Source organism: Denticeps clupeoides, chromosome 15 (assembly GCF_900700375.1).
Source record: "Denticeps clupeoides chromosome 15, fDenClu1.1, whole genome shotgun sequence".
Classification (NCBI taxonomy): domain Eukaryota; kingdom Metazoa; phylum Chordata; class Actinopteri; order Clupeiformes; family Denticipitidae; genus Denticeps; species Denticeps clupeoides.
Genome location: NC_041721.1, coordinates 3671489 through 3684822, shown reverse-complemented (window position 1 = coordinate 3684822; position 13334 = coordinate 3671489). Strand labels below are relative to the sequence as shown.

General features: G+C 45.5%; 1 long non-coding RNA gene across 1 annotated transcript in view; it reads right to left on the bottom strand.

Moving 5' to 3' along the window:
• Positions 1-12212: 12212 nt before the first annotated feature.
• Positions 12213-13334, bottom strand: part of LOC114765042 (uncharacterized) — a 1409-nt gene continuing 287 nt past the window's right edge. Inside the window, exons 1-2 of the long non-coding RNA XR_003742572.1 lie at positions 12828-13334; positions 12213-12721 (exon numbers count right to left, since the gene is read on the bottom strand). The exon at positions 12828-13334 is cut by the window's right edge and continues 287 nt beyond it. This is a non-coding gene — a long non-coding RNA (uncharacterized LOC114765042). The remainder of the gene's footprint in view (positions 12722-12827) is intronic.

The window sequence follows — 13334 nt, the reverse complement described above, 5'->3', positions numbered from 1 at the left end:
AGACCGAGCGGCCGAGAGACCCTTCGGGGGGAGGGGAAGGCAGCGCTACAGAGCTTCTGATTGGCCAGAGCAGCTTGAGCCCCGCCCCCGCGTCCCGCTGCGTGCAGCAGGGGGCGGGTCGCATTCCACTCAGTTGTAAACTTTTTTCATTCACTCTTCTCAACAGATTAAAATCAAATTCAAATTTTATTTGTCGCATACACAGTCATACACGGTATGATATGCAGTGAAATGCTTGTGCGACTGCTATTGACCGCAATATTACAAATATTGCAAGTAATTACAAAGTCAAAGTGTAGTGATTGTCGCATGTGATACTGTTGGAAAATGTATATAAGTTATCATGCAATCACCCTTTTGTTATATATCTCATATATATATTACATCTGTATTTGTAATGTTAACCTCTGGAAGACTCCAGCTACATTAGGCATTAGCCGCTTGGAAGAGAAACCTAAGTTGCTCCAGGGGGAACTGTCCCTGTAACTACTGATTGTAAGTCGCTCTGGATAAGGGCGTCTGGTAAATGCTGTAAATCAATCATGAGCTAAACAACAGCGAAGTTCTACGTTCGGAACAAACCCAGCTGGTGTCTGAATGTACCGCCCTGTACCAAATAAAAGAAGGAGACGTGTCAGTGTTAGAAATATGCAAAAACTGCAAATATAAACAAATATTACAAACTTATGTTGTCAAACATAAATTATATGTAAAAAGTAGGGTGAAGGTGTGCAAATGTGTAAAGTGCGTAAAGTGAAACGTGAAGCTGTGCAAATGACTAGGGGGATTGAGTCCAGAAGTTGTTTTAAAGTGCTGGAGTGTATTAGAGTCCTGTCCTATGAAGTGTTGTGGTTGTTGAGAGCTCGTATAGCCTGTGGGAAGAAGCTCCTCCTTATTCTCTCTGTGTCGGCCTTCAGGGAGCGGAAGCGCTTCCCTGATCGCAGCGGAGAGAACAGTCCATTGTTGGGGTGTCTGAGGTCCTTCACTATCTTCCCTGGTCCAGCACCGCTTGCTGCAGATTGATTGACGGTCAGGGAGATTGATACAGATGATGCATTCAGCCGATCGAACCACGCTCTGTAGGGCTTGCCTGTCCTGCATGGTGCAGTTTTGGACAAACGTTGCATATACGGTCAAATGTTTACAAAAAGCTATCAAATATGTGTGTAATGAACAGCATATAATCAATAGTGTTGGAAAAATGTATATAGGTTATCATGCAATTACCCTTTTTATATATCTAACATGTATTGGACTGTATTGGGCTTTGGATTGAGCAAACTATATTAATCTCTTGGATGGGAGAAAACTGCGGGTCAAAGGATGTTTTGCAGGACAGAGTGACCATGACCTGATAAGAGGGAGTCTGCAAACTGCAGAAAAGACAGGATGCAGCAGGACTTTGACACTCAGAGGAGAAGCAGATCGGCGTACAAGTAGATTGTTGTGAAACTATGTTGAAAGCTGCAGTCACGTGAGTTTCCCCCTCCCTTCGAAAACCTCAGACTTTGTGGAACTAGGGACCACCCCAACATGAATAAAAGGAGAGGAAGCACCAGAGACGGCGGAGCTGTTGGAGGCATGTTGTAATGCACGTCTCTGGCTGCTCTCCTCGCGAGAAGGAACTTAACTCTCTCTCGTGTCTTTCTTCTCAGTGTTAACAAATGTCAGAACAGGTATAAACCTGACATTCAGTAGTAGTTTATTGGAAAGAAGTATGTAATTTTGGAAAAAAGTTTTTACACCGATGCTCTTCCTGACACAATGCCCCCATTTACACATTCAGTGTAAATTAGTCAGTGTACAGCTTGCATAACAGTGTAAATCTGCTGTTCCATCAACATGACTAAATGTCTAAATTGCTGGCAATAAAAGAGTGAAAAGAAAGGCTGGTTTTCCCTCCCTGGTGTCCTGTTAGCAGGTCTCAGGTGTGAATGGGGGTCTCAGGTGTGAATGGGGAGCATGTGAGAAAAGCTTGGTGTTGTCCCTCTAAAACTCTCTCAAACTTGCCTCTGACATGAATCTTGGATAACGGTGATCCTTTTGCACATCTCTGCTCTTTTTTGCACATTCCTGTTCATTTTGCACATGTTTGTATTGTCTTGTGTGTCCTGTTTGAAATATCCAATTTATCCACTTACAAGCATCTTACATGATGTTGTCCAGTTTGTCCTGTTTTTTCTCTTATAGAGATAAACTGTACAGTATTTAAGTTCTAATTTAAATTTGTGTTAGTGTAGTTTAGTTTAGTGTGTATATACATATTAGTGGTGGGCATAGATTAATTTTTTAAAATCTAGATTAATCTCCCTGTATCTTGGAATTAATCTAGATTAAAATGGCTCATTTGAATTCTGATGTCTTTGAGAACGGGTTTCTCAAGCCAGGTGGCGCATTAGATCTGTTTCCAAAATGCATCACAAACTGCTTGAGAAAGCTGTTCTACTATGATAATTGGTGATGAAAATAAATTATGTTCAATAAGATGTGTTTTGTTTACCAACTGTTTATTCAGTGAAATAGCTGCATCCATGTTACCACGTCACGTTTAATGTGGTAATTTCACAGTTCAAAGACTCGTTCTCGCCCCCTACAGTGCAATTCGGCCAGGTATACATCCGCACTAAAATATCAAGGTGAAAGTCATCATAGTGTAGCGGTTCTTCTTCTGCGTTGTGTAACTTTTTGGATTTCGTTTCTTGAACCACAAATGATGAGCTGACACCCAAGAGATTTTCTGTGTAAAGTGTATTCTGTACAAAAAGCAAGGTCGCGTCAGAACATCGCGTCACACATCGCGTCTTTCTGCACCTCTCTCTACAATATACAGTATTAAAAGAACATAAATAAATATTCACAAAATAACATACATGCAAAATATTCCTAATATGTACATAAATTAAAATGAAAGAAATAACTTTTTGCACACAAACACCACGCACCTCTCACAACTCACGCCATGTGTCCAAGAGAACTAAACCTGGTGTCCTGGTGCTCTCTATTCAGAGCCTGGAATGATAGAGCGCTTGCTTCGACCGGGAAACTGGAAGCGTCTTCCAACCTGAGGGTCAAAATCCATGGCCGTGACGGAAACGGGAAGTAATAGAGACACGAGAGCGCAAGTGCCACTGGCACCCAGCGGGAATCCATCATACAATTTCCTGCCGCCACAGTACCACCACAAATCAGCACGAGGAATGGGCCTAAACCCTGGTTGCATTTTAACGATTTCTGTGCACCAGGTTATGTCAATGCAGCCTAGCGGCACGGTATTTCCCGTGAGGTTGACGCAAGTGAAATTATTAGGGGCAACATCAGAAGAGAAATAAGGTGGCTTATGCGATGTTACGTTAGACGTTATGGGGAAGTGCTGCAGCAAACTAGTGCAGATTTGAGGAGGACCGGTGGGGTTCATTAGGGACAACATACAGGTTTGGTTTAAGGGGGCAGGGACAACCTTGAGGAGGGGTCTAGGGCCCAGACAGACTATACAGTCGGAATTGATGTCTGCTGCCGCTTGCTCAGCCAAGAGCAACCAATTGTTCGTGTTCCCAGATGCACCATAAACAATTTGAAATATGTCATCCGCCGTAAGTGGATCGGCGGCCATTTTGACCGTAGCGACAGCTGAGGTCACTTGGTTAACCAAAACGGTGGGTCGAGGCTCAGTCGCCTGGCAAAAGGCTACTTGCCATGAGGGTCCGTCCGTCACCCATGGAGCGAGTAAGAAGAGCCGGCACCCTTGCGTCAGGTGGGGAAATACCCCAGCGGTAATCGTGAGTAGCAACCCGTTGTTCTGTGGCAATTTTGCTAGAGTAACATTGTTTCTCCACAGCACTGCATCAGCGGTGGAATATGAAGACCAATCGTCCGGGGCTTCAGCAACCAAATTTTTCCATGACCATTCATTGTAGGTGCCACCTAGAGTAAGGTACCATGAATCTGTTTTATATTGACCAGGCATTATCTTATTTCCCCGGCCTTGGTGGGGCCCGCCTATTGCTTTATATACTGCTTTATATGGAATCGCCGACCAAGGTAGAGTGGCAATGTAGGAGCTATTGGATGGGATGCAAAAAATCAACTCTGCTGATTTTACCCCCGGGGTCAACTGCCCACAGGAAGAAGAAGACCTTTTGGTCCGGGTTCGGGAAGGTCGCAGCATGAGGGCAGATAGGGTGGTCAGGTTAGCAACGGGGAGCGGTGTTGAAGCGGTCGAATTCGCCACGGGTGAAGCCGTAGCGTTGACGGCGCGGAAGGGCTGGGGGAGGCCTTCGATCCCCAGCAAAATAGCGATAGGAACACTGGCCAGTGCACAAAAGACCAGAAAGACGACAGCTCTCTGTCTCCAGGTCATAATGTCTGGAAATGGCCAAGACATGGTTATAGAGAAAATATATAAAACAATATGAACACTGAGTAAATGCGAATTAAGAGTAGTAAATGTAGGAACTAGTATGATAGGACGCAAAGTGAGGTAATCCCCCCCTTTGGAAATGTACAACCAGCCGGTCGTATTTTGGGGTCAGTTGTGCCCAGTATCTGCTCTTAGGGCATCCTGGATCTCCGGGACAGTCCGGCCTGGTTCAGGTGCAGCCGCACACTGGGAGAGGTGAAACCAGGTGTCTCCTTTTCCCTTGAGCCGAACAGCATGTGACGTCCTCTCGGTGATCTGGTAGGGCCCTGTCCAACGGGGTTCACTCCATTTCCGTTTGGTCACCTTCAGGAGTACGTATTCTATCCCTGGACTCGGGGGGTTGCTTGCAGGCGGCTGGGACCCTCGGCCTGTGATCTGCGTAGAATGCTGGGAGAGAACACTTTGTAGAATGTTAAAATATGCTTTTGGAGACAGTTTTTCAGATGCTTCAGTAGTCATAAACAGTCGTGACGAAGGACCAGGAAAGGGACGTCCATGTTCTAACTCAAAAGGCGTGTACCCCGAGGTTTTGTTCACCGAGCTACGAATAGACATTAAGGCCAATGGTAACGCGTCTACCCAGGTCATTTTGGTCTGTGCGCAGATTTTTGCCAATTTAGTTTTGAGTGATAGGTTCATTCTTTCCACTTTACCTTGTGATTGAGGATGGTAAACCGTGCCAAACTTGTGTTTTAACCCTAAGGCAGATTCAACTGTTTGCAGATCCTTATTTTTGAAATGAGTTCCATTGTCTGACCTAATGGTTTCAGGAAACCCGTGTTGCGGGATGTAATGGTTAATCAGGCACTTGACCACCGTTTTGCTATCTTCTCTAGTCACGGGCCAGGCTTCTGGCCAGCCCGAGAATACATCCACCATGACTAGAAGGTACCTATGTCGTCCCACCCGTTCAACCATGTCCGTGTAATCAATCACAATTTCTTTTCCGGGGCACAATGGAATTGGGAAGGTGCCCACCAGGGGTTTCAACGTAGGTTTTATTCCATACAGATTGCATTCCGTGCAGGTTTTCACTAGGTACTGGGCCATATCATGCAACTGGGGATGCCACCAAGTGGACAGATTCTTCATTATTTGGGTTGCACCTACATGTCCCACCCCGTGAGCCTCCTCCATGGCTGTTTGCCTTACTCCTGGGGGTAGGATGGGTCTCCCATCCGGACCTCTCCACAAGTCAGTATTGGTAGCCCCTCGGGCTAACCAAAGCGTTTTTTCTTCCGGACTAGCCTTCTCCTGTAACTCTTTTATGGTAGTTTTGGTTAGTTCGAGGGATGTGTTATCCACAGGAGGTTGTGAGTGGGAGTCCATTACCATGATGGATGAGGGCAAATATCCTGCAGTTTGCTTCGCTATGAAGTCCGCTTGTCTGTTTCCTTGGGCTATCAGGTCCGTCCCAGTGCTGTGACCTTTACATTTTATGACGGCCACCTTTTCTGGCTGTAACAGGGCTTCGGCTAGTTCTTTCATTTCTTCCTCATGTTTGATCGGTTTTCCACCAGCTGTGAGGAATCCTGCTCTCATCCATTGTCTTAACTCCACATGGACTGCCCCTACTACATAGGCCGAATCACTGTAAATGTTAACTTTGCGGCCTTGAGCCAATTTTAATGCTTCAATGACTGCTCTTAATTCTGCTCTTTGTGCTGATTGAGGTCCTTCCAGTTTTTCTGCCTTGACCACTTCCCATTTCATTTCCTTCTGTTCTACTATTGCCCATGCTGCTTGCAACGTTCCTTGGTCTGTTCTAAAACAACATCCGTCGGTAAACCACTCAGTTGTAGCATCTACAAGTGGTTCAGCTTGTAGATGTGGTCTAATGTTTTCATCTTTCTGTACATTCTTTTCACATTCGTGTGGAATACCTGATGCCATGTGATCAGCCATGTTTATACCTTCGTGCGAGTAGCTAATGTGTGGAGCAGTGAGAATGTCCATTAGTCGCCTTTGTCGTAGTGGTGTGAGTGTGAAGGCCTGTGAGGTTACATAGGCTACGACGCTGTGTGCCGTTAGTATTTTCAAAGGATGGTTCATGACTATGTGAGCTGTTTTAGTGATGATTTTAGCTAGTCCTGCCGCATGTTGGGTGCATGGTGGATGTCGTTGTTCAATATTGTCTAGCATGACACTTACATATGTGAGTACACGTCTCTCTCCCCCTTTTTTCTGGAACAGTACACCATTGACGTGAGTATCTGTTCCAGAAACATCCAAATGAAAAGTCAACGCATAATCCGGGATTGCTAGGTCAGAGGCCACGGAAAGTCGTTGTTTGAGAGTGATGAAACATTGTTCAGTTTCATAGGTCCATTCTAATGGTGCGTGGAGGTTTTTCATGCCTTTTGCGTTCACAAGAGCCCTGAGAGGGGTAGTGAGACCCACGTAATCAGGGATATAATTCCTACTAAAGCCAGTCAGACCTAAGAAGGAGAGCATGTCCTTGACAGAACGTGGACGTGGATGGTGTAGAATAGAATTTCGATGGTCTTTAGATAGAGAGACCCCTGTCTGAGCAACCATGCGCCCTAAGAAGGAAACTTGTTTGCGGCAACATTGTAACTTGGACCTGCTAACTTTGAAGCCGACTTCTGCTAGAAAGGTCAATAGTGAGCGAGTTGCTTGTAGGCAAACGTCTGCCGTGGGGGCAGAAAGTAGTAAGTCATCAACATATTGGACCAGGAAACAGTCAGATGGGAGTGGGCATTTAGCTAGGATAGCCTTCAGATGTTGATTGAAAAGACCGGGCGAGAGAGCAAACCCTTGGGGTAAGCGAGTGTAGCGCCATTGGTGGCCCCTAAAAGTGAATGAAAAGACATCTCTCAAGGACTCCGCCAATGGAAGGCAGAAGAAAGCGTTGGCTAAATCTATGCATGAGAACCAGGCGTGTGACGGAGGCAGGTTGGCCAGGGCAACATAAGGATTGGGCACCGGGAGAGATGTAGTCCCCAGGAGGGAATTGATTCTCCTGAGGTCATGGACCATACGATATTTACCCGTACCCTTCTTTTCGACAGGGAGAATGGGAGTGTTCCAGGGGGATCCAGAAGGTTCGAGGACCCCAGCCTCAATTAGACCCTCAATGGTCTCAGCAATGCCGGCTTCCGCCTGGGGTTTGTGTGGATATTGAGACTGCCACAAGGGAGCGGAAGTATGCAACGTAAAAGTGACTGGAGGGATGCCGACACAACCAACGTCGGTAGGTTCCTGAGACCACAGGGAGTGTGGAATGGAATCAAGAATTGAATGTGAGTCGCAATGGTCCGTCATTTCTCTACCATGAGACCGAGACAAGGTGTCATGATGCAACACAGCGGAGTTGATCAAGGACGAAGTGGGCAGAATTTGGTAAGTTGAAGTGGATTCCGAGAATAAAACATATGGTAATCTAGTATTGACCCAATCGGTCGCCGCAATTGCTCGTTTTACTATTCCACCTAATTCCTTGGCCTGATGTCCAGGGTTTAGGGCCAAAGAAATGTGTGGGGCCGCTTCAGCAGACATCATATACCACTGTTCCTGTTCCGGTGTGAGAGTAACAGCCGCCGCCACGCCCTCAGGAGCAGCAAAAAGACATGATGTAGTTATCGACCACTGATGACCTTCGCAATTTTCTTGGAACAGGTGCTGATACCAAGTGGTGTCATGTCTGTCATAGAAAAGAGTGAGATGTGGTGGGTCAGGAGGAGGCACATAAGGATGGAGCTGGGAGAGCCACGGCCGCCACTGCTGGAACATTGTCAGTACACCTGGGGACGCACTTGGTTCAGAGTTCAGCATAGCCCAGTAGATGTCCGCTGTGGGAGACACATCCTGTTCGTGACGCCAATTTGAAGGAATTTTTATCGATATATTTGGTTTTCCCCGCGGGTCCTTCAACCCAGGTTCTTGTAGGAGGATTCACTGCTCGAGGCTGAGAAAGAATGAAGACTCAAGACTCAGTCTGCGCAGAAGGGGGAATCTTTAATGTTCACAGAAGACTACCACTAGCACTCTGTGTACAGATTCCGATGTTTCAGTGCGTGCTCAGCTCTTTTATAGGCAGTGACAAACAAAGTCTTTTTGGGGTGGAGTCTTCTGCTCGTCCGTGCTGTCTTCTGGCAGGGGCAGATAACCACTTCAGCAGGGCGAAACCACAAGGTGCGTAGTTGACAGTTTTAACACGGTCGGGTGCGGTTGTTATGTTCCACTTCCTCTTTGAGTGATATGTTCCACTTCCTCTTTGAGTGAGTCACTTGTTCCTTTATGTTTGCACGCCATCTGATAACAGATGTTTTACCAGTCTTTAGCAAAGTAACATATGTCAAAGCAGTATATTTCTACAGGAAGCAGCATTCCACAAGCGGGGGATTGTCAGAGTGGACGGGTATGAATGGCGAACAATGTGGTGCTAGTAGCCAAAAGACCCAGGTTCAAATCCCACTTACTGCCATCGCGTCCCTGAGCAAGACACTTAACCCTGAGTGTCTCCAGGGGGGGGACTGTCCCTGTAACTACTGATTGTAAGTCACTCTGGATAAGGGCGTCTGGTAAACAACCTGTAAACAACACTGGGTCATCAGCAGAGAGGGCAGGCCAGGACAGGGGAGGGGGGAGGCATAATCAATCAAAACGCTAGCTTAGCCTATCTTAGCTAAGGTTAAGACTTATAATACGGGATTTTATAATGGCCAAATATATTCAAAACAATTGTCCAGCCTTACCTATGAAATGTAATCCCCGGGATCTGGTTTGGAGCGTACAGCGGTTTGTACAGCCCCAAGCAGCACAAGAGTGAGGCATTTTTATGCACTTCTTTCCATAGACATGTATATGCTTCACGCCACAGCAGAGCCTCTCGCAATATGGCGGCGACGTTGACGTACGATGCAGCGCGTCATGCGGCGTCTAACCATATGTCTCCGAATCGAAAGTCATGTGACCAAACACGTCACATTGACTGAAGTGAGACTCGCAAACTTTCAGAGAATGAGATCGGATATGTGCCGATCCAATCCATATACTAATAATTTAAAGCTTTTTGTGTTCATGTAATCGCACAGACTGACATCGCGATTACAATTGCGATTAGATTAATCGTGCAGCACTAATATGATGACAATAACACAGCAATAAAGTGCTTCAGTTAAAAGTGCAGAGTGCAGTACTGATGTTCAGTTTGGGAGGGGTAACAAATCATCTGCAGATGATATAAGGCTTCAGATGGTGATGTGGATGATCCTGGGGGCAAATCTTTCCCTCAACCTGGCAGATCTGGTCCTGATGCTGCAGTATCGTCTCCTGGAGGGCAGGAGTGTGAAACGTCCATGTGAAAATTGTATGACTGAATGTATGTACTGAGTGTGAGTTATTGAGAACTCACCAATATTGAGAACTATTTTTCATCTACTTCTGTTTTCACAATATACTCAAATGCTGATTGGCCAAAATTGTCAAATGAGCAGACCACTTATATCATTTAATGAATTTTGCTTATATATGAAAACAGTAGTAGATGAGAAGCAAAATGTACTCTGCAATATCGGTGAGTGCTCAATATCAGTGAGTAACTCACACTCAGTCCTACAACCTTCACAGAAAACCAGTAGCGGATGTTGTTGTATTCCTTGTCTACACAGCCTTGTGAACCGTCTCATTACCGTGGCCTTATCAACTAAGGAAACTGATGAAGCACAGGTATACCCGCTACTGGAAGATCCAACAGACCTCAGCGACTTTCAGCTGAGCCAGCTGTTCCAAGAATCTCTCCATGAGAATGAGAGCAACTAACCCTTTGTGTGTAAAATGTATTGCTCAGTTTATGAACTAATAGTTGGAAATCCTACAGGAAGAAGCTATTGGGGAAAATAACAAAAAGAGTCAATTGCATGATAAACAGGAGGGAAATGTTGGAAAAAGTATATAAGTTATCATGCAATCACCCTTTTTGTATTACATCTGTATTTGGAATGTTCAAGTTCAAGTTCAAGTAACCTTTATTGTCATCTCTTCTATATATTGTGCAGATATACAGAGAGACGAGAAGACGTGGCTCCAGTTTACACAGTGCAACATAAAAGTAGACAACAAAAAAAACAGAAAACAGATGCGCCACATGAAATACAATATATAAGTAAATAGGATACAGAATATACATTTTAGCTAAAGATGAAGTGTTAAAAAGTGTCCATGTATATACATGTTTAGACTGTGCAAATAAACAACAGTAGTGATAGTACAGTTATTGGTTTCAGTGCAACAAGAAGAGGTAGTCCGTATAGCAGCGTGTGCATAGTTGCAGCAATGGGGTGTAAAGTGCAGAGGTGCAACAGAGTTAGTCCACAGTGCGAGTGTGTGTGGGGGGAAGTATGAGTGCAGGTAGTGTGTTCAGGAGCCTGATGGCTTGTGTGCATCTTCTGATGCAGCGCTTATAGAAGATGTCCTGCAGTGGCGGAAGAGACGCTCTGATGATGTTACCAGCTGCTTTGATGATCCTTTGAAGCTGCCTGATATCGGCAACAGCACTGTTACCGAACCGGGCGGAGATGCAGCTGGTCAGGACACTCTCTATGGTGCCCCTGTAAAACACGGTGAGGGTGGGAGGGGGCAGGTTGGCTCGCTTCAGCCGTCTCAGAAAGTGGAGACGCTGCTGGGCCTTTTTGGTAATGGAGGTGATGTTGGTGGTCCAAGTGAGATCGTCTGAGATGTGGACTCCCAGGAACTTGGTGTCTTTTACAGTCTCAACCGTGGAGCCGTGGATGCTGAGTGGGGTGTGGGTGGGGCGAGTTCTCCTGAAGTCGACGATCATTTCCTTTGTTTTGTCCACATTCAGCGACAGGTTGTTCTCACCAGGCAGCCAGCTGCTGTACCTCATCTCTGTAAGCCGACTCATCGTTGTTACTGATGAGCCCCACCACGGTCGTGTCGTCGGCGAATTTGATGATGTGGTTCGAGCTGTGCAGGGCGGTGCAGTCGTGAGTCAGGAGTGTGAACAGAAGTGGACTGAGAACGCAGCCCTGAGGAGCTCCGGTACTCAGCTTGATGGTGCTGGAAACGTTCTCGCCGATTCGGACGGACTGAGGTCTCTCTGACAGGAAATCCAGTATCCAATTACAGAGTGAGGTACTCAGTCCCAGCTCGCTCAGTTTCACACACAGTCTCTGGGGGATGATGGTGTTGAATGCTGAACATTAGCTGCTTGGAAGAGAAACCGTGGAACAAGAGAAGTGTTGCAAAACAAGTTCGCCGGCGCGAGGTGACCGAGACCTGGCGGGACCTGGGAAAACAGCGAGCGGAGAGCTTGCAGATGGAGAAAGCAGGAGACCATCGATCATGAGATAAACAACAGTGAAGTTCTACGAATTTCTATGTTCGGAACAAACCCAGCTGACGTCTGAATGTATCACCCTGTATTGAATAAAAGGAGGAGGCACGTCAGAAACCACAGAGCTGTTGGAGGCATGCTGTAATGTGCGTCTCTGATCGCTCTCCTTGCAAGTAAAAAGAATTCAAATGCTTCGTGTCTTTCTTCTCCAGTTATTTAATAAGTGTTAGAACGACGTATAACTCTGACAGCCAGCTTACAAAGACTTTGTGCCAAAAGCATAAAGGTGGTCTGAAGTCACTTGAAGGTGATTGTCTCTGTCACTACTGACCGTAAGTTGTTCTGAATAATATATGATCATTTTAATAGTTATCAGTGGCAGAGTAATTAATTCCATAAAAAAATTTAGGTCAGAATTCCTTTGACCTAAAATGAATTGATTTAACAGGTAAATTAAAATTAGACATTAGAGCCACATTAAATAACTGAAATTTTACTTTTGATATTTAAGTACATTTGAAGGCAAATACTTTTGTACTTTTAGTCAAGTGGAAATTTAAATGAAGGACTTTTACAGATCAATGCATTGACTCACCCAGGGTGGGGCACAGACACCCTCACTTTGGAATCTACCTTTGGATGGCGGTTGGAAACCCTCCCCAACACGGCAAGAGTAGATGCTCGCACAAGGTCAGAGCTGGCATTCAAACTCACAGCCTTGGAGGCAAGGTCACCGTGCTACTGTCTGGCCCTCAAGGCAAGTCAAAATATCATAATTTATTACTAAAGCTACATTTGAACTGGAAATCAGTGCAGCCGGGTTGGATGGTATCAAGGCTTTGAATGAGAGGGAACTGAGTTTAGTCTGTCAAAGACTTTGAAGACCGAACAACAGGCCATTTCAGTTGTCCAGAGGAGAATGATGTGAGGCGCTCCATGCTCCTCCTCCTGTTGATGGCTTGGAATCTCAGACCACACGCCGTTACCTGAAACAAAAACCAAATATTCAGAAATGTCTGTTTATTTTCCTACACACAAATTCAATGATCCTTTTCATATATAATATTATAAATATCATGAATGTGCATTAACTTGCATCACTATCGACACCCTCTTTGTTGTTGTCAGAGTCATAAGCAGTCTAGAGAAGAATGACACGAAGCAGTTGAGTTCTTTTTACTTGCAAGGAGAGCGATCAGAGACGCACATTACATCAAGCCTGCAACAGCTCTGTGGTCTCACTCGCTTTCCCTCTTTTTATTTAGTACGGGGCGGTCCCTTTACCATAGTTTCGACACCATATAAGCTTATAATTATCTTTTGCGCGTAGGCTTGCTTCTTGGCGCTCCGGTCATGCTCGCTGGCTTCCGGTTTTTCAGCAGCTGCAGGCTTCCTCTTATCAGGTCGAGGTCACTCTGTCCTGCAAAACATCCTTTGGCCAGCAGTTTCTTCCGTCCAAGAGGTTAATACAGTTTGCGTAATCCAGAGCTTAATACAGTTTAATACATTTGAGTCATATTTATGACAAAATGGTAATTGCATGGTAACTTCTTCCACTTCTGCAGCGGGTGATGTGGGGGCTTCTTCACATCATAAATT